The sequence below is a fragment of the Ambystoma mexicanum genome, chromosome 6p, assembly GCF_040938575.1.
Source record: "Ambystoma mexicanum isolate Mex_15411 chromosome 6p, UKY_AmexF1_1, whole genome shotgun sequence".
In the NCBI taxonomy this organism is placed as follows: Eukaryota; Metazoa; Chordata; class Amphibia; order Caudata; family Ambystomatidae; genus Ambystoma; species Ambystoma mexicanum.
In genome coordinates, this window is record NC_090935.1 from 789,145,060 (window position 1) to 789,171,606 (window position 26,547).

Genomic DNA, 26,547 nt, shown 5'->3' on the forward strand with positions numbered 1-26,547 from the left:
CTTGCCTAACTGCCATTTGCCAAGACAGGAACAACTTGTCATATACCATGCCTTGTCCCAGTTCACACAACAGGCCAACTATATCTATTTCTTCTCGTACAGGGTGGGTTATCAAGAGGATTTCTAGCATACAATAATCTGTTTTCCACATACAGAAACCACATGGCTCATAATGACCACTGACATACCCCTATTCCCAAATTTGTTTTTCAAGTGGGGAGCTAGAGGATCACTCACCAGGGAAATCGGGACCAGCGAGAGAAAAAATTCCTGTCTCGTGTCTATCTTTGCTTCCCAGCTGATGGAAATCTGAATATCTTTCTTAGCTTTGTGGCTGAATGCAGTGGCACCTGTATCGTGTGCATATAAACAGTCCTTTTTTAGAATCGGGCCTCTTTTTTTCTGTGGCAGTTCTTTTGCATGCAGTAATGAATCATGGGGTCTTGGATGTGCTGGATTTGCTTGGGTGGTTCTGAATTGTGAGCTAAGGGATATATTACTGTAGGTGGGTGGGGAAGCACAAATTAAAGAAAATCCCACAAATCAGCTTCCTTCCCTTTCCGCTCAGAGTGAGCCGACCTAGATGTACTGCATTTTTTAACCCAAACAAAGCGCACTTCACCATGTGATTATCGAAAAATACACATATTTTAATATTTATCACAACATGTTATCAATTCAAATGTACAATGTTACAACTGTTCCAAACACATACTCAACAACATATCTTTAACACTTTCATACAAATGTGTTTCTAGAACCAGCATAGAATTATATCTTTAAGAATAGGCGAGGCAAATAATCCCTATTGCGAATCCTGCTGGTACTGTCTTCAGGGCACTCGGGCTTAGTTCATATTATGGTTTTCACACACTTTATGGTATTCCACAATTTGCAATCTTTCTCTCGCTGGGTCTTCAATCTTTTACCCGATCGAGCGGACTCATATTTACACCGTTCGGGCACTGTTATTTTCCCGGTTGTGTTCTCTATGTCACGGGTGAGGGCCGTCTCCCTACTAGTTTGCAGCCTTAATCCAAGAGGTAATGGCTACTGCCTTAGGGTTTCCTTCATTTATATAGGGGGAACTTCATCTTTCATCACCGCTCGTTTAACCGCCCAAGGCGTAATCTCATGGATATGTCTGTAACCTGTCGTACCGCTCGCGATGTATCTGCAACCGGTCGTCCCGCTCGCTATGAACAACTGCGCCTCGGTAGTAAGATATAATTCTATGCTGGTTCTAGAAACACATTTGTATGAAAGTGTTAAAGATAAGTACACATACATCTAGGTCGGCTCACTCTGAGCGGCAAGGGAAGGAAGCTGATTTGTGGGATTTTCTTTAATTTGTGTTTCATTATCCTCACCCACTCAGCCCCTAAAAAGAGGATTAGTGCAGCTCATGTAAAATTTGGTGGGTGGGGAAGGCCATATGTGGTGTGTGAGTGATAGGAGATTGAATGTGGGCAGTACACATTCATAGGGGTATATTGTTATGGCAGGTACACTGCAGGACATGTATTCAATTTAATTGTATTGTTTATAGTGCAGACCTAGCTTGAGAGCAGTGGTGGGATTTAAAGTGTGTGAGTAGCCAGTGTTTCTGGCTGCCATCTTTTAACAGTAGCACTGTACTGTGAGTTGAGGCCTGTGCACCGGTCTGTGCATCCATTGGGATTAGTCCTTGGTCTGGTGTTGTTGAAAAAGCCATGTTTTGTGAGATTTCTGAAATTGGAGAATTGTGGGGGCATTTCAAGCTGAGACCATGATCGAGTTCCAGAGGGTGGGTGCGTGACAAGAGAAGGATTGTTTTTTGTCCCTCTATGTGGAGCTTTGCGGCAAGGTATTCTGGCCTCCTTTGTAGATGATACATGCAGTCTTGAACAGTATCCAGGCCTGGGGAGGAAGCCAATGTAGTTTGCGTAGGACAGGGGTGATTTAATGAAATTTCCACGCACTCGTAATACATGCTGCAGCGTGGTGGACTGCTTTGAGAGGATCCAAGTAAGCGACTCAGAGCCCAGTTGGGAGGACATTTGCCCCATCGATGTTCTAGACCACTTGGGCCAGCACTATAGTCTGGAAGTTATGTGACAGGATGAAAGGTTTGATTTTGCTACGTGTGGAGATTTGGGGTCAGGCCCTTTGTCCCTTTTTGTCTATGCGGTTCTGGAAGGACAGACTGCTGTCAATGGAGAAGCCTATGTATTTTGGACAATCTGAGATTTGCGGATCAAATACTTCTAGGGGCATATCATTGAGATATTGTTGGACAAGTTGTTGTTTAGTGGGAAACCGATGAGGGCGAATTCTGTCTTAGATGGGTAAGGTTTGAGGCCATGCAGCTGATATCCAGGGCTGGATGATTGCTATTTAATTGCGGAGACTGATGTCCTGTGGGATTTTTACTCTCAGGATATCACTGAGACGATGGAGCTTTGGGGGACTCAACGGGAGACTGGGAGTCGGTTAGAATGCAACATGTTCATCTGGACGGCCTGTTGTCTGCCTGCAGGGTAGGAGGTAAACAAATTCAGAACAGTGTCGGAGAATCCCATCCTGATGGCGAAGAAAAGAGGATGCAGTGGTCGATGTCGAATGCAGGACAAGGAGGCATGAATCACCCTTATCCATGATTAAGAGGGCATCATCCACGCCTGGCTGTTGGCTGTCTCGATGCTACGCTTCGGCAGGGGTTTGGGGGGGGCACCTTGACTGGTAATCATTTAGGAGGTGTAACTGTTCAATTCTGAAGAGTAGTTGTGTAGACTACTTTTCCCAACATGTTGCCAATCAATCAGAGGTTCATAATGGGCTGGTAGTTGAACTGGTTTTCTGGTTCATGGGTTGGTTTTTTCAAAGGTGGTCATATTAGACCAGTCCTATGGGTGCCTGGGAATGACCCTTTTGTGAGGGAGGCATTAATGATGCGGAGGATTGTGTTGAGAGCTGGGTCCATCAATTGTTTAATTATGGGGGCCAGGAAGGTATTGTCTGAGTAGACAGTTAATGAGGGAGGCAAATGCTTTTAGGCAGTCTTGTGGAGAGAGAGGAGATAACTCAAGTCACACTCTTGTGTGATTGGCCCAGTGGTGAGCCGCCCGGCTCACCACTTAGCATGTTTGAGTGACAACTCGGACTGGTGAATGGGGGTTTTCTGCATAAAAGCAGGGCTTTGGGGACTGGAACTTCAGAAGTCGCCACAGGAACTAAAGAATCCGAAGAGGGAGAAGCTGAGCTGACCTACAACGACGACACCACCGGTGGAGCCCTGCTGAACCAACTCACCACTTCCCGACAACAGAGAAGATCTTCATCCTGGAGAGTCTTCTTCCTTTGAACTGGTGGGGTTAACCAGATCGCCCTCTTTTCGCCTTCCTGGAACGTCTCGTTGTCGAATCGCCCGTGCCAAGCACCCCGGCGGCCGTATAGCCACGCTTCACCACTACTGCGAATAAAAGGGTAGTACCTTTTAACCGGGAAACTCCACGGCTGGTTTCTTCCCTGGCAGTGCAACAACCTCCAGCTTTCCTCCACGTCGAGATCTTCTCTTCTCCCTGGACGAAGCACCGACTTGCACCCGCTGCCAGGAACAACTGCCCCCGCTGGAGCTTTCTCACCATTTCATGTACTGTGTCCAGCCTGGTCTCCCTTGCAACAGACTGTTCAAGGTGTCCCGTAAATCCTTGACTCTCTGTCCTGGGGTGACATGGGACCTGTTAACTAACTTTTCTGAACTGATCCAACTCCTTTTGAACTATCTGCAAAGACTTTTAAAGTGTACTTCAACTGTGTGATCTTGGGCACATTCCGCCTTGCTCTCTCCAAGAGTGGGCCTGCCCTATGAACTTTTTGCTCTACAGTAGACTCTGCCTTTCTTGACTTGCTGTGGTTCTTTTAAAAGTGTTGGTATAGTGTGCTTTCCTAATTCTGCCTTTTCCCTCCCTTTTTAAATGATTATTGGAGTGCCATCTTGGCTAAGCACTCAACTCTGTATTGATAATAAGTGATATTCTTTTCCTAAGACTTGTCGAATAATTAATCAGGGAGGTGTATATATTTCTAATGACTGTGTTTGAACTTGCTTGACATATTAGTGCCAGTGTATTTTTACAAGTGTGTGTTTAAATAAATAATTATATACTTTTATACCTAAGCTCTGGTCAGTGTTTGCTTGTGCTACTGTATTTTTGTACCTAATGTGTATAATTTATATACTGCCTAACTCTTCTTGAGAGAAGTCTGACTGCTCAGCCACAGCTACCAGGTAAATCTGGGTGGTACAGACTGCTACCAATTGGGTTTACTGCCAACAGCTGTAGTCTTAAACTTTTTGCAGTGGTCCTTAAGGGAACTGCACAGGTTTCTGCCTAACACCCACGGCTTACCTAGAGTGCATTTCTGCACCCACAATCCAGCAACAATCCAAGGATTGTCTACATACAGCAACACCACTGCTATCACAGCAGCAGATATTCCGGACAGCACCACTACTGGTATCAATCCTGATGAAGGCCAACAACAAGACAGGCTACAATCCAGCCTTCCATGTCCGAAGCACACCCGTGTAGATCCCCCGTGACACAACTGCAAAAACCCTTCTTTGTGTATGTCCTGTAGATATTGTTGTGTACACCTTGTATTAACTACGCCCGAACCATCTTCTGTCCTGGGTGTACTTTAAGTATAGGTCTTTTCGACTGTCATGTGTGTCTGTGCCCTTAGGTGGTGCTTTTACCTCAACATCACAGAGGTTGATACTTACCTTGTATTTCCATTGTATACAATTATACCTGTCCATTTGTCATTCACTTTCGTTGTGTAAACTAAGAAAAATATGTTCTTGAAATAAATGTATATGTTCAGAACCACACATTTTGCTTGTAGGATCTCTCATCCTGATTCTTGTGATATTTATACTATACAGTACAGGTATGCAGTGGGGGCTAATGCTGTGAGAGGTTGATGACATGATCTGACACATTTCTTTTTTAGATTTTCTTTATTTTTTCAATAAAAACTTTGTTGATTCCGTCACGTTTCCTGAGTTGCTGGCACCTCTGGGTCAGTTGAGGGTTTGCTACAATGCTTTATTACTTAGAGAGGGCTTTGGTCCTGTTCGAGGCTGCCATAATGGTGGTGGAGTAATAAGCAGCTTTGGTCTTGATAGTCGGAATCCTATTGTTGGCAGAGAGACATTTTTGAGTGGTGAGATCTCCAGGGTTATGGTTTTTGTGCCATTGTTTCTCTAGGCTCTGATTGAGAGTTAGTTGGAGGCGAACTCGGAAGTGCCCAAGCGGTGGATGGTTTGGTCTTAGCGCAGCTGTTTCTTAGGGGGTTGGCAAGTTTCATAGTGAAGGTGTTGAACAATTCTTGGAGGACCGAGGCATTCCCTTTGGTGGGGAAGTCTGCAAAGTTTGCTTCTAGATCATTGATCAGGAAGGTTTTGAATTAGCTGCGCTGAGTGATGGGGTGTTTACCCTGACCTTTGTGGGCCGTCGTCAAGTGGGTGATCGACACCGGCATGGTCAGACAGTCGAGTAGGTAAGGGTCTGTGCAGGATGAGGGGAGGTGATGTAAAGACTAAGTCTAGGGTGTTGCCTTTCTTGTGCGTGGGGGAGAGCACAATTTACTTAAGTTCCAATGTCTAACTCAGTGCGAAAAGTGTAGTGTGGTTGTCTGCATGAGACTCTGGGATGGTAAAATCTCAGAGAAATACATTATTAGTGTGTGATAATTTGGCAGAGGAGAGTAAACTGGCGATGTCAACAATGAAAGAGTCACTCCTGGGAGGTTGTCTGTAGATAACATGGAAGTGATCTATATTCCTTGTGAAATAACGGAAACAGACAAGTGAGTGATTCGAACAAACATTTTCTGGGAGAGGGGCTAATGGAACATTGCCGTTTGCTCTTGTGGGTAATTGCCACTCTTCCTCCTGTCCTTCCTGGCCGGTCGGCATGCTGGATGCAGTAGCCTGGGGGTAGGAGGACATTGAAAACTTGGGGGTAGGATGGGATAAACCGTTTTACATTGATGAAGAGGATGTCAAGATTGTTGTACGAGATGAGGTTGGCAATCTCTGGAGTGTGAGCAACTGCTGAGCGAGCATTGATCAGCATGAGGGGGCGTGTGTGTGGTTTGTGGGTGTTCAATTGGGACAAGGGTGATATTGATGAAGTTCGATGGGGTACCTTGCTGTGGCTGCCCAGGGCACTTGGCCATTCGAAACCTACTGAGAGTGGGAGCAGGCTGTGGAGGGAGGAGGCACATAGTGATATCTTTTGGCAAGTAGTAGTAGTTGCGACTACTATGAAGGTAGTAGCCCTTCATGGGCCCCCTCCCCCGCTCTCCTGTGAGGCAAAAAAACCTTTGTTCTCTTGGACTCCACTTTCTCTTTTACAACCCCGACCTTGCCAAGAAGGCCCACTTTCAGCTGCACCTCCTCAGGGACATTCTCCCTTTTCTCACCTTCCCCTAGAAACTCAGGCTGGACTACTGAAACAGCCTCTTCCTCAATCTGCCTAATTCCTCCCTTTGCCCCCTTCAACTAATCCAGAATAGGGCTGCAAGACTTATACTTGACCTGAAGCCCAGGGACCGTATCTCCAGCCCTAAAATCTCTCCACTGGCTCCCAGTTGCTGCAAGGATGAAGTTCAAGGTTTTCTGGGGCATGGGTCCCCGCTACATCAAATTTTCTTTCCCTAAATGCCTCCCTGCTAGAGCCCTTCGGTCTCTGCAGATCAGACGGTTTTCCAAGCAGAGAGTGGGGGGAGGTGGGGATAGATCTCTCTCCTCTGGAATGGCCTCCCTGACCTTCACAGACTTGAGCCAGATCACCGTAAGTTCCGGAAGCTTCTCAAGACCCTCATTTTTTCTTCCTCCTTCCCTCTCCCCCCACAAGCTAATGTCCTCTTCTGCCTCTTGACTGGCTGCCTGGTTCCTTCTGAGTCTTACAGGGCACCAGTCACTCCTCGACCAGTCCACCCCTTGCACTTGGTCTCCCCTTACCCTCCCCCAAGCCCCTAACCTGCACTTGCCCTTCCAGGCCCCCTCCCCCTGCACTAGCCTGGCTGGGCCTGCTCCCTGTGTGCCCTTCCAGCCCAGTCCCTCGCACTTAGCAGGTGGACCTTCTTTCCCCTGCACTTGTTTCATTTCCTGGCACTTATCCACCTGTCTGTCCTTAGCACTCGCCTAACCCATGGGCCCTTTCTCTGCCCTGACCAGAACTTCCCTCTCCCTTGCACTTCTTTTACTGCACTTACACGATCCGAATGACACAATGCCTAGTAGGACAGTTTTTGTTTTTCTTCATCCCTGTCCCCTACACCCCGCTCTTTTGTCTTGTTGTGCCTTGCAACACCTTTGTGTAGAGGCACATTATAAATACCCAATAAATAAATCTGGCACAAACAAGTGAGGTCCTTGTCTTTGTCCAGCGTTTTGGTGAGGACCCCAGCGCTGAAGCCCAGGGAGGACTGGTTAAATAGGCGGTGGGCGTAGAGGCTGAGGGGGAGGGCCTGGCCACGTGACTAGCAGCCTCCTCAGTGCTGTCTGATTGGAGCTGGCCTGGAGGTTCTATTTGTATAGGCCATGCACAAAAGGTCACACCTGCGATTGCAGCACAAACGGCCACAATTCCACGGGTGCAAACATTTGTGCGCGGCCTTCTCCCCTCCCTTGTCGATGGGGGTACCTCCCAAACCCCTGCCGCTATCCTGCACCCTCGTCCCTCACCCGCCCCCACTTCCACTTACCTCCTTGGAGCTCTGGCCTGCAGCTTCTGAGTTCCTGGTTCCTTTGGCGCTCTGCAGAGCGTGTACCTTCAAGCCCGGGCAACTGCATGCATTTGTGCATGACCTTTTGTGACCTGGTCTTCCAGGTACGCACTCTGCACACTGGCAGGCCTGGAGTTCTTAAGTAGCTGCCTGGAAGAGGCAAAACCTGGTGGTGAGTGGAGCAACTGAGTGATAGGGCCTGGACACATGAGCCATAGCCTCCTCATATAAATGAGGTTTACGGAGGGAACCCTATGGGGTAAACTCACTGTAAGCCACTGTGCGCATTCACTGTATGAGGCCTGTACCACACAGATTCTAAGGGGCAATGGACAAAAGCATACTTATATTTGAGGGCAATTTTTGATTAGTAACAATCAGACACCATGTTTCACACAATACAAGGATCTGAGAAAAGAAGATGAAGCGAATACATGGATGCATACCAGCATCTAAACATTGAGTAAAAATTGGTCATAACGCCGACCTTGTAATGCACTCATACTACAATACTAATACATGCCAAATGTATGCTGTCAAACTGCTCACGGAGTGTTTGTCATCCCGGTGGGATAATGCTTACCGCTGTGTCTTTAATAGAATCAGTACTATTTCATTAATGTATTTTGGAAAATCTTCCTTTTATATCAATACCGGAAGTGAGCAGTATGCTCATTCAAAGCTTGCTCCCCACCAGCCCTCCAGGATTCTGCTGATAGTCTGAACAGCTGGCTTTGATCCCACAGAAATGCTCTTTTAGTTGAATCTGTAAAAAGCGGCGATGAGGCTGAAGAGTGGGAGAATTGCATCTTGGAGGTCAAAGGAAACCAGCCAGTCTCTTGGATGAGGATACCCCTAAGTATATGGATGCCCTCCATCCTGAAATGGGCATATGCAGAAAAGTAGTTGAAATAACCAAAGTCGATGATTGGTTTGATATTTTGCTTCCTTTTCACAAGTAAGACATTGCTGACAAAACAGGTTTGACAAGTTGTGAGCCCAATGGCCTTTTCTTCTCCATATTACCCACCTTCTGATCCATAATCTCCAATTCTTCCCGTGGGAAATGCCTGGGGAATGGAGTCTGTGATGCCTGTGGGTGGCAATCAAATTCAAGATAAAAGCCCCTTCACATCTGACATACCCGAGCATCCCGAAAGGAGACCTGGATGTGGGAATATAGATCTGAGTGCCTCCATCCCCTCTGAGCTTAGAACACCCATGAGCGATCCCCCACCTCCTTTGTGTTTGTAACACCCACATGCGTGGCTGTAGTTGGCTGTCTGACAAGCTTTCAACTGCAGCAGGAGCCAACATAGCCTTTGGCTTGGAAGGAGTCCGATTTCTGTTTTTGCCGGTACTGGTTGGCTCCCAGTCCTCTCCAGGCCACCACGTATAGGAGGCATTGGGCTGATTGGCCTGTCTGTAAAGTTGCCAACTCGCTTAGTTGGGAGTCTGTTCACATTAGCACTCCTTGTGTTTGTCAGACAAGTTGGCTTTGCCAAGGAGGCATACTGCCATTTGTACCCACCCTGCCAGGATGAACTGTTCCCCGGTGTTTACTGTTCTCTACAGGGATATTTTTTTACAACTCATTTTATTCTTATTTTTGTTCATGAACAAACAGGCACAACATACAGCTCAACCTAACCCCTTGCCCCATTATATGTCCTCCCCCTCTCCTCTGTCTGAGAGCTACAGCTTACTGCTCCCCCTACATCTCTCCCATCCCTGCTCGCCATGTACGGCCTAAGTTCTAGTAATTTCCCCTCCACTCTGCCTACATGCCCCATACCTTCTCATGCTTTTCTGGACAGCCTCGATGTTTGTATACAAGCCTTTCCTGCTCCATGTTCCTGTACATTGCCAACTCCCACTCATTTAACAAGGGGGTGGCTACCGACAAGGCAGGCCCATCAGTGCCCTTTTGTGCAAGGAGGGATTAGTATCTCTCCAGACCGCCAACAGACAGAGCATTGGGTCTGACTCCATCTCCTCTACCAGAACCCTGTTAAGGGTGTTATGATTCCCCGCAGAAGGCACAAATCGTGGAGCACTCCGAAATCATTCCTCGCTTTCCCTCCTACCCATTCTGTGTAGCCTCTGTGGGATGTAGTATATTCTACAGAGGATATTGTAGTGCATCATCCGTTATTGGACATTAATCGCGATATCCCTCGCAGATCCCAGCACAGTTACCCAATCTCCATCATCCAGCAGACCTAGATCTCCCTCCGACCTGACTCGAAGTCCAGACAAAGGTTTGCAGTTGTCGATGCTATCCACCTGTAGGCCTTGGAGATTGGATACTCCTCGAACCTCGCCACCACCACTAATGTAAAGAGAGGGGACTCCTGTGGAATATCAAACCTTCCCTGAGCTATGTCCCTCAGATTTGGCTTCTCATATAAGATTTTATGTAGGTAGTATGCTCCCATGGATCCCCTTTCCACTGAGAATGCTGAATCCGCCTCCTTTATAAAAAGCCATAAATGTGCCGTTTGCAGGGATGTTTTTGATGTCTAGCAGTTTGTCCAGACTTGACTACCCTGCTCCGTCATTCCTCTTCTCTGGGGCTTCATGGTCTTGCCCTTTAACATTAACATGTGTGCAACACTTTCCAGAATAGCTGTCACCTTAACGTCTATCTCAGGCCTGGGGTACTCCACTCTGCATCCACGGGGCTTACTTACATAAAATCAGAGGTACTCACTAAACCCCTCCCCCACTCTGGGTAAGGATGTGCAGTCCAATTATTCAGGGGTTCTTATTCATTTGAGCATGACAACTACACCCCACTTTAGCTCTGTCGAAGGGCCTACCTGAGATTCCTCCTGGACGCATCCCCTGTCAAGCAGGACCATTGCTCTGGTGGATCAAAGGCCTTCTGGGTCAGTCCCATGACTCGTTCCAGATGAGCTATCATCATCTGGGCCATTTGAACTTCCTTTGGGCAAGATGGAATTATATATATGATGGATTTCCCCCACTTTCTGTGAGAAAGGCTTCTTTCATCCTATTAAATTCCATTTCATGGTGGCCTACAAGCCACTCCAGACAATTATGCCATAAGGCAGGCACATGTGGTCTCTGTAAACATGTTAGAATGCTCACGTGTAGTAGGTAATTCTGGTGGTGGTGAGTCATCATACAACATGGATGTTAGCCTTTGTGCTGCAGCGTGAGTCAGACATGATACAAATTAGACCCACACAAAAGTGATGGTTGATGCCTAGAATGATTTGAATATGCCATAACCACTGGTGTTGCTCTGAGCATCTCTCAAGCGGTGACATAAAACTATAGGTTGATGGCTGGAAGGTTTTTATTCAGTCATAACCACTGACATTGCTCTGAGCAACCCTCAGACCTTAGTTTTTCAGTCTGCCAGGCCTTTATAGAAGGGGAAAGACCCTTTGGACATCCCTTCTGCATGTGACCACAAGTAACCCCAGGCATGTTTCAGCTACATTGGGCATAGTTGGATAGATGTACCATGGGTCTCTAGACACACAAGGTCTGGACTCTCATCTGGGTGTAACCATCCCAATCTGGTTGAAATAAAAGCTGAAGTTGATGTCTGGATTGTTTTGAATGAATCACAATCACTGGCGTTGCTCTGGGTAACCCTCATGTATCTGGTCCTCCATATGGTTTGGACTACAACTCCTGCACCATTTTTATGGCCTAACCTGGAGAAGCATTCCCTGGCAGCTGTCTTTATGAACAGGCTCTGTGCTTACAATGTTACAGATTTGGAATTTGAGTACTTACAGGCTGTGATGACTCCAACGGACGATCAAGCGGTGCCCGGAGCCCTCCACCCAAGCGGAGACGAGTCCATCCTCCTCCACCTTTCCATCCTTCACCTCCATTCCCCTCCACCGAGGGATGAGACTGAGACGGCTACGGTGGGGACGGACGACGGCAGAGACGACGGAACGGATCTCCCATCGCCCCTTCTCCAGGCTTCCCCTCACGACGAAATTGGCTCGTTCCATGCCATGATCTCCAGGGCCTCTGAGCTTTTCCAGCTATGCCCTGAAGAGCAGAAGGAAGGTTTCCTTTATCAGCGACGAGAGGCCAAGAGGAAGACCGTACTCTCGGTCCCACTGTTAGAGGACATCTGGACGAGGGACTGTCCCTTCTGAAGAACCTGTCCACGGCCCCTGCGAAGAGAGACCAGTATGAGAAGTAGTACCGGGTCCCAGATTCCGCTCCTATGTGCCTCAGGGCGCCGCCGTCCCCGGACTTGGTGGTCTCTGCGGCGGCCAAGAAGAAATCGGCAGGGGCGACGGCATCTACTTCCACTTCCCCACCGGACGGCGAGGGGAAGAAGCTGGATGCCATGGGACAACTGGTCATCTCGTCGGCAGCGACGACCATTAAGGCAGCTAACGCTCTTGCTATCGTGGCCCGCTATGATAGGGAGCTGTGGTTTAAAATCACCCCCCTCCTGGACTTTCTCCTGGACGACAAGAGAGCAGAGGCCCTCGAGATCCTGCAGGAGGGCGAGGTGGCTTCCGATCACGCCATCACGCTAGCCACGGATATTGCTGACACCGTTTTCGCCAGATGGGCAACAGCGTTTGCCTTCGCCGGCGCGGGTGGCTCAGGGCCACCGATTTCCATCAGGACGTACAGACCAGGGTACTGGACATGTCCTTCGACGGGAACAACCTGTTCGGCAAGGCAGTGGACGAGTCACTACATGCCATCAAGGTGGACACCGAGACGGCCCGTGCCTTGGGCACTCTTCGTCAGCGAAGGCCATCCTTACGGACCTCCAGAGACAAGTCCCAAGGTGCCTCCAAAGGATTCGGCGGCAGCTCTTCGTCGCAAGAAGCCTACAGAGGCCGTAGCAAGGCCGGTGGACAACGTCGCCAAGGGGCCCAATGAGGCAAGGCCTCGGCGAAGCAGGACTGAACTGGACGTGACATCGGGCCCCCACCAGAGCACCCTGGTAGGAGGCTGGCTGGCGAAATTCGTCAGTGCATGGGATTCCATCTCCACCGACCGTTGGGTGCTGGATGCCCTGGCCCAGAGGCACACTCTGGAGTTACAAAGGAGGTGCCCAAACTTTCCACCGGTGGCCAGAAAAGAAGACCAAATCCCACAACTACTTCTGGAGGTACGAGCAATGCTGGCAAAGGGCACGATAGAACTCGTCCCGAAGAGGCTCCGGGGCTCCGCAGTATACTCACGGTACTTCCTTGTCCAAAAGAAGACCAGCGGCTGGCGTCCTATCCTGGACCTACGCCGCCTCAACAGGTACATAAAATCCCCAAAATTCCGGATAGTCACCCTTCAACACGTGCAGGGACACATCTACCCCAATCTGGACGATTGGCTCAGCCAAGCGAAGTCAAGGGAACTTGCTGTCGACCACACAGTGAGAACCGTCCACCTGCTCACGGAACTGTGGTTCTCAATCAACTTTGCAAAGTCCTGCTTGGTGCCATCGCAAGACGCCCTATTCCTAGGAGCCAGGCTCAACATGGTGGTGCGGCTAGCCTCACCGTCGGAGGAGAGGATAAAGGCCATTCTGGGCAAGGTACAACGGCTGTTGACCATGGAAGTAGCCAGGGTGAGGTCCATCAAGTCCCTGCTCGGCATGATGTCGTCATGCATCTACCTCATGCGTCTGTGCAGGTTGCAGATGCGGCCACTTCAGGAATTCCTCGACGCCTGTTGGATACAAGTGGCGGGAAGTTTCGAAGACAAGATCTCCCTCAACGAGACTTTCCGTCAAGCGATACGGTGGTGGGGGATCGGTGCGCATCTCGTATCGGGCATGAACTTCCAGACCCCAGCACATCAGGAAACAGTGACGTCGGACGCCTCCCTGAAGGGATGGGGCATGCACACCGGAGATCTTCACGCAAGAGGCCTTTGGCTCCCAGAGGAGAGGCCCATCCACATCAACATCCCGGAGCTATGGGCCGTGTTCTGGGCCCTAAAGTCCTTCCTTCCTTCCCTCAAGGGCAGGGTGGTATGGGTCTTCACCGACAAAACCACCACGATGTTCTACATCCGGAAGCAGGGGGGGGCACCAGAACTCCAGCTCTATCCAAGGAAGCGCAGTATCTGTGGCACTGGGCCGTAGCCCAGGGGAAGTTCCTGGTACCCTTTCACCTGGCAGGAGTGAAAAACACAGTCGCTGACTCACTCAGCAGGGAGCTGCACTCTTGCCACTAGTGGGAGCTTCGGCTGGATCTAGTAGATCTTCTATTCCGATGGTGTAGCAGTCCCCAGATCGATCTGTTTGCAACAGCGATGAACACCAAGTGCCAGAGGTTCGCCAGCAGGTTTCCCCAGCCGGGGAGCATGGGGGATGCTTTCTCCTGCCTGTTCCTCTATGCATTCCCGCCGTTGCCACTGCTACTGCGACTCATCAGTCAACTCAGACGGTCCCGGTGCAGGATGTTCCTCGTCGCACCGGTGTGGCCGAGGCAGATATGGTTCCCAGACCTTCTGGACATGTCAGCGTCCCCTCCAGTCAAGCTTCCGATGGACGCAAATCTGCTTGCCAGGGAAGGAGGCGCGATCCAGTATCACGACCCAGGATCGCTGAACCTGCAGGCCTGGCACCTGCAGCACTAGAGTTTGGAGGCTACGATATCCCGGCAGACTGCAAGGAAGTACTTGCCAAGGCCAGGGCGTCATCAACTCTTAAGTGCTACGGACATAAGTGGAAGAGGTTCTCTGTCTGGTGCCGGGCACAGAAGATCAACCCTCTATGGATTACGGCCCCTCAAGTGCTGCCGTACTTGCTGTCATTGGCCAAGGCAGGGCTGGCCCATGCCTCCATCAAAATTCACCTGGCGGCTATCTCCCGCTACACCAGATCTCCGGGGAGGTAATCGCTGTGGTCCCACCGCCTTGTGAAGGAGTTCATGAAAGGACTGTTCCGCTCGTTTCCGCCAGTGAAGGCTCCAGCCCCGGTGTGGGAGCTCAACGTGGTGCTGGCCAGGTTCATGGGTCCGCCATTCGAGCCGTTGCATTTGACACCTCTGAAATTCCTGTTGTGGAAGACAGCGTTTCTTGTGGCCATCACCTCTGCATGGCGAGTGGGAGTGATCCAGGCCCTCTCGTGTAAACTGCTGTATCTGACATTCCACCAGACGAGGGTGGTGCTGAGGATGCACCCCTCCTTCATGCCCAAGGTGGAGTCGGACGCCCACCTCAACGAGCCCTTGGTGCTGCCTGTTTTCTTCCCATCGCCTTTGTCGCCGGTTGAGAGGACTTTGTGCTTGCTGAATGTGGCTAGAGTGCTAAAGTTCTACGTGGATCGCACAAAGAGTTTCCGAAAGACATCACAGCTGTTTGTGAACTTTGGCTCTGTGAACCAGGGGAAGGCCCTCTCCAAGGCTTCCATTTCCAGATGGCTCTCCGGCTGCATCATGCACTGTCACCGGTTGGCAAACCGACCGTTGCCCGGCCTTCCGAGAGCCCATTCGACCAGAGCGATCGCTGCGACGGCGGCGATCCCATCAGGTGTGCCCCATCTGCAGGGCGGCTACGTGGAGGTCGGCGCACACCTTTACGAAATTCTACTGCGTCGACCGGGATTCCAGGGAGGAGTCCAGAGTTGGCCAATCAGTGCTGCGCAACCTATTCAGTTGAAGGCGAGCCTGGTGAGGAGGTAAGAGATACTTAATGCTGACCCTTGCCACCTCCCGTGGTTGTGCATGTGTGTACTGCTATGTATTCTTGTATTCATGAGCATGTGAATCCATGCCAGACCCCATGCTGGAGAAGGAACAAGTTACTTACCTGTAACTGTTGTTCTCCGGCATGGCTCTGGCATGGATTCACATGCGAACCCTCCCGCCACCCTCTCTGTGGCTCTACTCTTGGTCCTACTGCCACTTTACATGCTACCAAATCTGAAGATGGCTGCTGGAGGGAGGGTCTTGGGTAGAGGCCAGTCCTTGGCTGGGGGCAGTATGACCCAGAGACCAGTGATTGGTTATTAGTAGCAAGACAGTTCAGAAATGAAACTGATTTTTTCTTTTACCGAAGATTCCCCGCCTGATGACGGGGAATATTCATGAGCATGTGAATCCATGCCAGACCCATGCTGGAGAACAACAGTTACAGGTAAGTAACTTGTTCCTTATTTATAACGTGCTTAATACCCAGAGGTTTCTAAGCGTGGACCTGGGGATCTAACCTGTGTTGTTCCGTGTCGTCTTGCTTCCAAGACGAGCATGTTGTCCCTGAGCTATCCTCCCGATCCAGGCCTTGTTCTGTAAGTGGCCTTGACTTTCCACGAGACAAGGGTGGTGTTGCGGACACACCCCTCCTTCATGCCCAAGGTTTCGTCAGAATTTCACCTCAATGAACCCTTGATATTACCTGTGTTTTTGCCGACGCCTTCGTTGCTGGCTGAAATGACTTTGCACTTGCTGGATGTGGCTTGAGCGCTGAAGTTTTATGTGTACCGCACAAAGAGTTTCCGGAAAACCGCTCAGCTTTTCGTGAACTTTGGTCCTGTGAATCATGGGAAGGCCTTGCCCAAGGCTTTCATCTCCAGGTGGCTCGCCGGCTGTATCACTCATTGCCATCTGTTGGCAAACCGACTGCTGCTTGCCTGTCTGAGAGCCCATTCCACCAGAGCGATAGCTGCAATGACGGCGATCCTATCAGGTGTGCCCCTTCTAGACATCTGCAGGGCTGCTACATGGAGGTCTACGCACACCTTCACAAAATTCTACTGCGTCAACAGGGATTCCAGGGAGGAGTCCAGAGTCGGCCAAGCAGTGCTACGCAACCTGTTCGCTTGAAGGTGAGCTTGATGAGGAGGTAAGAGTAATTCTCCAGCATGGGGTCTGGCATGGATTCACCATATGCTCATAAATATTCCCCGTCGTCTGGCTGGGACTCCTCAGTAAAGAAAAAAATCAGTTTGTTTGTTTCTGAACTGTCTTTTGTACTAGTAACCAATCACTGATCTCTGGGTCATACTGCCCCCAGCCAATGACTGCCCTCTACCTAAGCCCCTCCTCTGGCAGCCATCTTCAGATTTTTACCGCACGTTCAAGTGTTGGGAGTACTCGTGCTGTAGCTCTCGAGCTTTTACTGCGTTTGGATTTTTTCGAAGAGTTTACTCTTATATTTTCGGTCAATGGAGCCTCAAGCTCGACCGACTTCACTTCCGACTAACGGGGACCTGTTTTTGGAAATTTCTACGCCCCTCACGGGCATCTTTTCATCGTGTTTTCCACTTCTCAGAGGATTCCAGAAGATCTTTGAGGCCTACCCTGCGTGGACATGGCCCAGGACAAGGGAAGCATGATGCCTGTTGGATCCAAGATGTTCAGGAGCTGCCCTGGATGCGGACTTCAGAACGTCTTTAAGGAGGATGAGCACTCTTGGTGCCTCTACTGCCTTCACGACAACAAATCGCACGTGGAGAAGGACTGTGCGTTTTGTAAGAACATGTTCGAACGGACACTGAAGGATCGTCGTATTCGCCTCACCAACTGGCTGGAGGGGAAGAACCCAGCAGCAGGTGAGAAGAGGAAGAAATCTGAGCGGTCGTATAAGACCTTTGAGGACGCTCCGGCGACGGGGGCCCAACAAAAGGCAAAGCACCGTGAGTCCACGGGCACCGGAAGCGCTGATCAGTCGGACTCCTCGGCTGCCAGACAGGGTGCACTATCACCGACGCCATCAACCACGAGCCAACGCTCTGGTTTGGTGAAGAGGAAGTCGGAGAACCCGGGTAAGCTTCAGGAGAAGCCCCGGTCGATCTTGACAGAGACAGCCGAGGGGGAGCGAGGCAGTGACCCTCCCCCCAATGTGAAGGCCTCAGGCACACCCAAGGTCGTGAAGGACCTGATTCACCCGGCTAAGGCCTCGATTGAAGGAGTTGTGGCGGCCCTGGCGAAACGTACGGAGGCTTCCCCAGTGGAGACTGTTAGGCAGAAACCTTGGCAGTAAACCCACTTGGTAGCAGTCTGCACCACCCAGATTTACCAGGTAGCTGTGGCTGAGCAGTCAGACTTCCCTCAAGAAGAGTTAGGCAGTATGCAAATTATACTCAATAGGCACTCAGGTACAATAATACAAGCAAACACTGACCAGAGCTTTGGTATCAAAGTATATAATTATTTATTTAAAAACACACAGTTGAAACACTCCAGCACTCTTATTGTAAAATATTCTAAACACAGTTACTATTATGATATATACACCCCTTTTTCCCTATTAGATAAATCACAGTAAAACACCACTTATTTTCATACAGAGGTGAGCGCTTAACTAGATTGCCCTCTAATAAGTTTGTGAGAAAGGGAGGGAAAAAAACAGAATATGAAGAACTACACCACTCTATGATTCGGGAACACTGTTAGCAAGGCAGAGAGCGAAAAGTCACTGGTGAGCCAAAGTCCAAAGGCTGGGCCCACTCTTAGAGGGAGCAGAGCACAAATGCGCCCAAGATCACACAGTTACACTAGGCTTAGAAAGTCTTGCAGAGGGTTCAAAAAGAGTTTAGAGAGGCTTAGAAAAGTTTAGCCAAGGTGTCCCAGGCTAACTCAGGTTCGAAAGCCGGGGGCTAAATCTACCCCGTACAGTCGGTAGCAAGGGAAGTCAGGCGGGACACGGTACCTTAAGTGGGAAGGATCCTCCAGCGGTGGCAGTTGTTCCTGGTAGTGGGTGCAAGTTGGGTCATCGTCCAGGGGAAGAGATGATCTCGACTTGGAGGAAAGATGAAGGTCGTTGCACTACCAGGGAAGAAACCAGCCGCTGAGTTTTCCGGTTAAAGGTGGTACCTTGGTTTCGCGGTCGTGGTAAAACGTGGTATCCCGGTGGCCGGGGTGCTTGGCACAGGCAAGGCGGCCACGAGGTACGTCGGGAAAGCGAAAAGACGGTGAAACTGGTTATCCCCACCAGTCAAAGGAAGAAGACTCTCCGGCAGGAGATCTCCTCTGTCGTTGGGAAAAGTGGTGAGGCAGTCCAGCAGGGCTCCACCGGTGGTGGTGTCGTGGCAGGTTGGCTCAGCTTCTCCCTCGTCGGATTCTTAGGTCCTGTGGCGACTTCTGAAGTTCCAGTCCCCAAAGCCCGGCTTTTATGCAGCAAAACCCCATTCACTCAGCCTAGCTGTCACTCAAACATGCTAAGTGGTGAGCCGGCCGGGTCACCACTTGGGCCAATCAGGATGGAGTGCGACTTGAGTTGCCTAGGCAACTCAGTCCAGGGTGCCTAAATTCCCCTCCACCCCTCCTAAGTACCCCAGACAGAGTGGCACCACTTTGGAGGGCTTCTGTGGAGAAGCCCGCCAAAAATTGGAACAAAGGACTCGACTTGGGTTGGAGTCACAGAAGAGAACACAAACACCATTTTAGAATCAAGTTTTGGCAAAAAATACCAACCGGAGAATTAATATTAATTAAATAAACCGGCGGTATGTTCGAGGCTACCGTAAATAATTAAATAAAGATAGTAGCCTAAAACAATGGGAAATCCCATAGGAAAATATTCGCGGTTGAAAATAAAAAGTAGTATCCACTGCCACCAGCCAAAACTCGATCAGGGGGGGCGGAAACGTGCCCCCTCGACTAACAGACCCTGGGGCAATTGAATTGCCCCAGCTAGTACGTCCACAATATGATGGTTTGTACTGGTTCTGTTCAGAATTTAAGACTAGTAAAGTCAATGGTGACTTTACATGCCCTGGGAGACAGTAGTCAGTCCCAGGGTATGGAGTCTATACTGGGGGGTCACTATGACACCCCTGTGTCACTGCACTGAGGGTGCTGTGTAACACACATCACAAAAACACATGAAGCCCTATGGAGTAAAAGACCCCATAGCCCATTAAACACATCTAGATTCAAAGAAACACACTCAAATCATGCCCAAGAGTGAGGGTAAAAGAGTCTCACTCTTGGCAGGAGAAAAAAATAAACCCCAAAAATCCAGCAAAGCTGCTGGGGGACTCACTAGGTTAGGAAATTCAGCCTAAACAGAGAATTCTCCCTAACAGAGACGACTTCAGGGGCTAGAGATTCCCTGCCACCCCGGAGGGAATCATCTTTTCTGCCTATCGAGAAGACTCCCCATTAAACCCCAGCAGGAGAAAGAGGGGGGGCACGGTAGCCATAACAGAGCCGGATACCACCTCCAAGGATGAGTTGGCGAGCGTCCAATGGATCCTGGACAAGAAGTTTGAGGAATCCAGGGCCCACAGGAAGGATCCCGACGAAGCCGACAAGAAGAGCAACGGAGGGGGCTGACGAGGAAGATAGGGCCGCGGAGGACCCCACACCCCAACCGTCGGTCCCGTTGCAGCCGGTACCCGTACCACAGGACAATTCAGCTATCTTGATGGCTATTCAGACCCTGTGTGTGGAGATAAGGAAAAGGATGCCCTTACCCACCACCAACGACCCAGCGGGACCTGGCCTGTCATGGAGCCCTCCTAATAAGCCGAGACGAGTCCATCCTCCTCCCCCTTCCAGCCTTCACCCCCATCCCCTCCTCCGAGGGATGGGATGGGAACGGAGACATCAACGACACAGACGACGGCTGTGGTGACGACGGAATGACCTTCCCTCACCACCTCCTCGGCCCCCTCCCCGATGAAATTGGCTCCTTCCACGCCATGATCACCAGGGCATCTGAGCTCTTCCAGCTCTGTCTCGAAGAACAGAAGGAAGGTTTCCTCTACCAACGGTGGAAGGCCAAGAGCAAGACAGTCCTCTCAGTCCTGTTACTGGACGACATCTGGGACGAGGGGCTGGCGCTCCTGAAGAACCCTTCCACGGCCCCTGCCAAGAGAGACCGGTACGAGAAGTAGTACCGGGTCCCGGACTCCGCCCCTATGTGCCTCAGGACACAGCCATCCCCGGATTCAGTGGTCTCTGCGGCGGCCAAGAAGAAAGCGGCGGGGGCGACGGCTTCAACTTCAACATCCCCACCGGACGGTGAGGGGAAGAAGCTGGACGTAATGGGACGACGGGTCATCTCGTCGGCAGCGATGACGATTAAAGCGGCCAACGCCCTTGCGATCATGCCACGCTACGACAGGGAGCTGTGGTTCAAGATCGCTCCCTTTCTGGACTTCCTCCCGGACGCAAGATGGCTGAGGCCCTGGAAATCCTACAGGAAGGCGAAGTGGCGTCGGACCACGCCATTATGGTGGCCACAGACATCGCCTACACCGGTTTTCGTCAGATGGGCAAGAGCGTTTGCCTTCGCCGGCGCGGTTGGCTCAAGGCCACCGACTTCCGCCAAGACGTGCAGACCAGGGTTCTGGACATGGCCTTCGACGGGAACAACCTGTTCGGCAAGACAGTGGACGAGTCACTACAGGCCATCAAGGCGGACACCGAGACGACTCGGGCCTTGGGTGTTCTTCAACAATGACGGACGCCCTTTTCGAACACTGGAGGCAAGCAAGGTGCCTACAAAGGATTCGGCGGCGGTTCCTCCTCGTACCGCTAAGTGGCCCGCTCCTCTACCTCATGCGCCTATGCAGGCTGCGGATGCGACCACTGCAGGAGTTCCTCGACGCCCGTTGGATGCAAGCGGCAGGCAGCTTCGAAGACAGGATCTAACTCAACGAGACTATCCGCCAAGCGATCCGGTAGTGGGGCACCCGCGCGCATCTGGCGGCGGGAATGGACTTCCAGACACCGGCACATCAGGAAACGGTGACGACAGACGCCTCCCTGGATGGATGGGGAGCGCACACCGGAGATCTCCACCTAAGAGGCCTTTGGCTCCCGGAGGAGAGGTCACTATACATCAATGTCCTGGAGCTCCGAGCCGTATTCTGGGCCCTCGGGTCGTTCCTTCCATCCCTCAAGGTCAAGGTGGTAAGGGTCTTCACCGACAACACCACCACGATGTTCTACATCCGGAAGCAAAGCGGCACCAGATCCCCAGCCCTATCCAGGGAAGCGCAGGATCTGTAGCACTGGGCCGTCGCCCAAGGGATGTTTCTGGTACCCTTCCATCTGGCAGGAATAAAGAACACCATTGCCGACTCACTCAGCAGGGAGTTGCGCTCGTGCCACGAGTGGGAGCTGCGACAGGATCAAGCCTATTCCGACGATGGGGCAATCCCCAGATCGACCTATTTGAAACAGCGACGAACGCCAATTGCTGGAGGTTTGCCAGCAGGTTTCCCCAGCCGGGGAGCATGGGCGATGCCTTCTCATTCCCCTGGGACGGCCTGTTCCTGTATGCATTCCCACCGTTATTGTTGTTGTTGCGACTCATCACTCAACTCAGACGGTCTTGGTGCAGGATGATCCTCATCGCGTGGCCTAGGCAGATATGGTTCCCGGACCTTCTGAACATGTCAGCGTCCCCCCGCCCAGTTAAACTGCCAACGGACGCGGATCTTCTTGCCAGAGAAGGAGGCGCCCTCCTCCACCACGACCTGGGGTCGCTGAACCTGCAGGCATCGAGTTCGGAGGGTTCGATATCCTGGCGGACTTCAAGGAGGTGCTTGCAAAGGCCAGGACATCCTCGACTCTAAAATGCTATGGACACAAATGGAAGAGGTTCTCTATCTGGTGCCGTGCACAGAAGATTAACCCTCTACGGATTACGGCCCCTCAAGTGCTGCCGTACTTGCTATCGCTGGCCAAGGCGGGGCTGACACATGCCTCCATTAAGATCCATCTGGCGGCTATCTTCCGCTACACCAGAACTACGGGGCGGTCATCTCTATGGTCTCATCGCCTGGTGAAAGAGTTCATGAAAAGACTGTTCCGATCGTTCCCACCGGTGAAGGCCCTGGCCCCGGCGTGGGAACTCAACATGGTGCTGACCAGGCTTGTGGGGTCGCCATTCGAGCCACTGCATTAGACTCCGTTGAAGTTCCTGTCGTGTCTTGTGGCCATCACCTCCGCAAGACGAGTGGGAGAGATCCAGGCCCTCTCCTGTAAACCTCCATAACTGACATTCCACGAGATCAGGGTGGTGCTGAGGACGCACCCCTCCTTCATTCCCAAGGTGCCGTCGGACTTCCATCTCAAAGAGCCCTTGGTGTTACCCGTTTTCTTCCCGTCGCCTTCGTCGCCGGCTGAGAGAACTTTGCACTTGCTGGATGTGGCTAGAACGCTGAAGTTCTACGTGGACCGCACAAAGAGTTTTTGGAAGACATCACAGCTATTTGTGAATTTTTGACCTGTGAACCACGGGAAGGCTCTCTCGAAGGCTTCCATTTCCAGATGGCTCTCCGGCTGCATCATGCACTGTCACCAGTTGGCAAACCGACTGTTGCCCGGCCGTCCCACAGCCCATTCGACCGGAGCGATCACTGCTACCACAACATTCCTATCTGGTGTGCCCCTGCTGGACATCTGCAGGGCTGCTATGTGGAGGTTGACGCACACTTTCACGAGATTCTACTGCATCGACCGGGATTCCAGGGAGGAGGCAAGGGACGGCCAGGCAGTGCTGCTCAACCTGTTCGCCTGAAGGTGGGCCTGGTGAGGAGGTAAGAGATGCTTAATGTTGAGTTGTTGAAATGCCTAATGTTGTGTCTTGCCACCTCCCGTGGTTGTGCATGTGTGTACTGCTATGTATTCTTGTATTCATGAGCATGTGAATCCATGCCATACCCCATGCTGGAGAAGGAACAAGTTACTTACCTGTAACTGTTGTTCTCCAGCATGGGTCTGGCATGGATTCACATGCGAACTCTCCCGCCTACCCCTCTGCTGCTCTTCTCTTGGTCCTACTGCCACTTTACGTGCTACTGGCTGCCAGAGGGAAGGGCTTAGGTAGAGGGCAGTCATTGGCTGGGGGCAGTATGACCCAGAGATCAGTGATTGGTTACTAGTAGAAAGACAGTTCAGAAACGAAACTGAAACTGATTTTTTCTTTACCGAGGATTCCCAACCTGACGCCAGGGAATATTCATGAGCATGTGATTCCATTCCAGACCCATGCTGGCGAACAACAGTTACAGTAAAGTAACTTGTTCCTTAAACACCTCTTAGCTAAGCGCATTGAGTTTAACAAAACCAATACCAATACAACTTGCTCCTCTTTATTAAGCACACAAGCCACATACTATGGGGTTCTAACAAATGAAGTAAATCAATGGTTTCTTAATAAAAGAAAGAGAAAACTATTATTAATTCTATCCTTAATCAGCAAGATATGAGAGTTACCGCTTTGGATTAAATTATTAATTCATTTTATGAATTCTACTCTGAACTTTACAGATCTGACCATACCATTAATAATGATAATAACTTTCTACATAAAAATATTTGTCATTGATAGCCCAGTGGATCTATCCTCCCTAGAGTCTCCCATTACTTTTTAAGAAATTCAAAATGCAATACTAGATCTTAAAATTGGTAAAGCCCCTGGTCCAGATGGCTATTCTATTGATTTTTACCTTTCCTTTTCAGATCTACTTTCCACTAAACTTCTTGACTTATTCAATTTTCTTGTCACAGGGTCATAGGATTAACAGGGCTTCACCAAAGGTTCCAGAACTATTTCCTAAACCGGATAAAGATCCCTCTCTTGTCAAAAATGATCACCCCATTTCTCTCATTCACACTGAGTCAAAACATTTTGCCAAAATTATTGCCAATAGATTGGAAGGGGTAATGCCTAAACTTGTGAATGTAAATCAGTCAGGCTTCATTAAGGTCAGATTTGCTTCTTCAAATACCAGACTTCTTTATAATGTCCTTTCTTATGCACACAAATCGTCCGAGCCTCTCCCTCTCCTTATGCTAGATGCTGAGAAAGCGTTTGAGTGTCTTGCAGGGGCTTTTATGTTCAAATCTTTAAAATGGCATGGTTTTTGTCTCTCCTTTCCTATGTTTATTAAAATTCTTTATTCCTCCCCCACTACTCATCTGCTCATTAATAGTTCCTTTTTGCAATCATTTCCCATTACGCGCGGTACTAGACAAAGTTGCCCACTTTCCCCACTTGTGTTTTTGTCCCTAGAGCCCCTTTACAAAACATGATCTTTAATAATATTAAAGGTATTACTATCAAAGACATTTCAATTAAATTCTCTACTTATGCTGATGATATTTTTCTCTATTTATCTGAACCCTCTTAATCTATCCCTTCATTGATGAACTGGATTGATGAAGTTTTGGGATATAAATTACATTTTAATAAATCAGAAATTCTGCCATTAACCAACTCCTGCACAGCTTTTGACTTTTCTTTGCAAGGTATGACATGGTGTACATCTTCCATTAAATATTTAGGCATCCTTATATCAAAAGATATCCCTTCCACTTTAACCCTTAATGAGAATATAATTCTAGATAAGATGAATTCATTAACTAACCAATTGTCGCTACTATTTCTTCCTGGTGGGACCGTCTTGACTCGATTAAATTGACACTTGGTCCTATTCTTTCAAATTTTCTGTCCCAATTAGTTCTTCTACTGCATTCTTTGAAAAAGGACAAATGAATATATGTTTCTTTAGAATAATAAGACTCCCAAAATAGCTCTTAACAAACGTACAACTAGTATAGATAATAGTGGTGTTACATTCCCAAATACCAAAAAGCCTTTTTACAACGTCAAATTATAATAAATTGTCATAATGAGTCAGAACTATCTAATGCTCCTGCTTGGATTAAATTAGCGTCTAAACTAATTACACCCTTTTCTTTTTCTCACTTCCTTTAAACTTCCTCTTGGTCGGGTATTAAGAAATTACCTCTTTTGCATTCTATGAAAAACCCTTGGAACTATTTGTTCAATTGTTCCTTTGTTGTACATATTACCAATGTCTTTTTATGGTTTATTAAATTCTTCCCTTTCAAATCTAAATATAATTTATTGCAAAACTGATTTTCGGCTGGAATTCATCAAGTCAATCACATATTTCATAATCGTACAGCTATCCCATTTCCAAAACTTAGTTTGCATTTTAATCGTAATGATTGTGGTCACAGAGGATATACCATCCTGATCAATTTAATTGCTACAGCTCTGCCCGTTTACTCACAAAACATGCCTTCTAAACACATAGAATTGCTAATGCACTCGCCATCCACCAAAGCATCTGAACTGTATTCTATCCTCAATTAATCCAAAGAAAATGACCCGCTTAACTCCAGAATCATTAGACAATGGGAACTGGATTGGATCTTGCATCCCTCACCTGATGTATGGGTTAAAATGTGGAGAAAAAAAATGTAGGACGTCATCTGCAGCTAACCTCACTAAGCCGCATTATTTCATTTTGCATAGAGCTCATCTGACACCATTATCGAACATTTCTAATGCTATTTCTGATATATGCTGGTCTTGCCAAACTCCATCAGCAGATTATATTAATTCTGTTTTAGAATGTAAATATGTCCATACCTATTGGTAAAATATTTGGAAATGTTTGCAACACATGTTTTAATTTCATGAACCATTAACTCTGGGTAATTTGATGGTCGGCTTTTTGGTTAATCCCTTTATGATGTCCATTCTATCTCTGGACCTATTCTTCTTTTTTGTTTGTTGCTTTTCATATAATTGTGACAAATTGGAAAACCAGACAAAAATTGATTTATAATCTATGGTGGAATTCCATCTGTTCCTTTCACAGGATAGAGAACATGTATGCATTCACCTAGAGGACTTTACCTACATTTAAGAACAAATGGAATGCTTTTATTGCATAGCTAACATAGAATTATGCTACATTTTATATTCTACAATACTTCCCCTCCTCTTCTCTATTATTTCCCACTTTGCTCATTTTGTCTTCCCCTGTGAGCCTAAATTACACTTCATAGCTTTAGCAATTTT

General features: G+C 49.1%; 1 protein-coding gene across 1 annotated transcript in view; it reads left to right on the top strand.

Moving 5' to 3' along the window:
• The window catches only part of LNPEP (leucyl and cystinyl aminopeptidase), a 1,221,122-nt gene that overhangs the window by 974,909 nt on the left and 219,666 nt on the right, over window positions 1-26,547 (top strand). The window lies entirely within an intron of this gene.